This window comes from Drosophila miranda, chromosome 2, assembly GCF_003369915.1.
Source record: "Drosophila miranda strain MSH22 chromosome 2, D.miranda_PacBio2.1, whole genome shotgun sequence".
Lineage (NCBI taxonomy): Eukaryota > Metazoa > Arthropoda > Insecta > Diptera > Drosophilidae > Drosophila > Drosophila miranda.
Genome location: NC_046675.1, coordinates 1,084,206 through 1,086,603, shown reverse-complemented (window position 1 = coordinate 1,086,603; position 2,398 = coordinate 1,084,206).

The window sequence follows — 2,398 nt, the reverse complement described above, 5'->3', positions numbered from 1 at the left end:
CTGTTTGGTCTCGACGCAAGCATCCTCCGTCGTCGTACTCGTCGTCGTCGTTCACGGATTATTTTCGCTTCGTCGTGCGACGAACCGGAGAGACAGAGAGAAACACCCCGGCCTGCATGTATATTGTATCTGTATATTGTATCTATGTGAGGGTGTCTCTGCCCCGCGAGAGTGTGTGCGTTAGCCACCACCAGAGCAGCACGTTCAGAGCAGAACCTCGTTCTCAGAATCTAACAGTCGGAAACGGTAAAGGCAACGGAAGCGCTAACAGTCTGCTCTGCCAGTGCTTTATCGTAAATGTTAGCCCTCTGTTAGCCTTCTCCTCCTGCAATGCCCTGACGTAAGCCAACCACGTCACGTCACGTAAGGGTGCGACATATGGCACGGGAATACGGGCAATACGGGTTTCGTGCTGCCGCTGCCACTGCCACTGGATTTAATTATAATAGCATTTGGTCGAATGCAGAATTATTATGTTTCGCTATTGACTCACGGACTTTGGCTAGCGCTCTTCCATTGAGTTTTCATTCGTTCTCTAATTAAATCATACAAAATATTTGCTTTTTTAGGGATTATTGCATTTATTGGAGGAATTAATTCGCTGAGATTACACCCGCTTGAAGGCACAGGTTTGGAGTTGTCGATCCCACAAAGAAAAAGCATCTGGAATGTTGATTCTTGAAGCTTTAGATATTTTTTAATGCCTTGGGATTATTAATATTAAATTTCTGTTCTGTTCTCCCACTGTATACTTTTTTCTTTAAGAATTTTCTCATTGGCGTTGGAATATTAGCATAATTAGGAATATTTACATTCTTTAGATTAATTATTTTTAGCTAAATTTAACTCTTAAGAAAAGGTTTCTTTAAATTCTCAGACCATTTCCAAATAGAAGATTTAAAGAAAACTAAAATGTTAAGTATTTATAAAAAACTTCACACAAATATTTGCCCGTTTGAAGAACAGATTTGATTAATCATCTTCCTTGCTCTTTCCTTCAATTCTGGGAATTCTTTTTAGGAATAGTAGTTTTTTCTTGAGTTTAAGGGAACTTTTTCAAAGGCCCTCGCCCCATGGCCATGCCTCTCTTCGGCGATAACGGATAAACTCATTTGCACTTGCGATTGCAAAATTCTCTCCCATATCCCATATCCCATATCTCTCTTCTCTCGCTCCACTCCACAGAAGTATGTGCCAGAAGGGGATTTCCTGGTAAGAAATATCAAAAACATTGCCACACATTCATGACATTTCGCTGATGTGTGGCCCAAAGCGAAGATCTTGGGGCTCTTAGTTGGGGTTCTTGAGAATGTCCATCATGGCCATCAGAATCGGAATAAGAACAGAACAAAGCACGAAAATGTGTACAAATCTTGAAAGAAATTAAGAATTTCTAATGAAATGATCCACGAGAGAGAATGAACGAATGCGAATGGCGGGAATCTTTTGGGGGAATGGGAACTGTGGATTGTGATTGTGGCTCCATCAACAAGTTGTGGGGCTATCCATTCGGTGATGTTCCATTTTGGGTCTTCTTTTCATCGTTCTTTTCATTCTGTCTCTCTGTCTTTCTTAACTTTATTTTCGTTCCTTTCTTCTGTATTCTTTGCTGAAGTTATTCCAGATACCCTTTCTGTGGCAGATCGTATGGATACCCTGTCTCGCACTCATGGATACTCAGCCTCTCTCTCTTCCCCCTCTTTACACACAAAGAGCCCTACAAATAGCGGTTCTCCAGCAACATAATAAACAATTTGTATATTTAATTTTTTAATGCGGTTAACATGTGTTTTGCCCTCGCCCCCCCTCTACCACCACTAGTAAACACACACCTTCAGAGCCGCACATGCACGAGAGGTACTCTCTTTGTGTGTGCATGTGTGTGTGTGTAAGTGTAAAATAGGTGGAGCCTCATAATTTTCTCACTTTTGCCAGAGAGCGTGTGAATGTGTGTGAGAGAGGGAGAGAGGAGGCCCAGAGCGTGTGAGAAGGTAAGCCAGAGAGAGAGAGAGAGAGAGAGAGAGGGAGATGGAGAGGGCTATGGCTATGGAGAGCGGTTAACTAGCGGGAGAGGGGGGGCATTTTTTGTGTGTTCTTTTTGTTTTTACCGTCGCATTCATTTTGTATGTTAATTAGTTGCCGCTCCGCTCATTGCCTCTCCTATCTCTTTCCCTCTCTTTGTGGCTGTCTGTCTCTCTGTCGGCCTGTATGTGGGTGTATCAATGTGTGTGTGTGCGACTGCTGCGTTGGCGTGGGTGCTGCCGCCGAGCTCTTAATGAGCGACGAGGTGCGATGCCTCGCCCGACGCCACCATAGGTGCGCCACATTTTGCTTCGCCTTTCGTTGCACCTGTTGCCCGCGCTTGATTGGCTGCTCGGAGGTGGTAAGAGATGGTGCC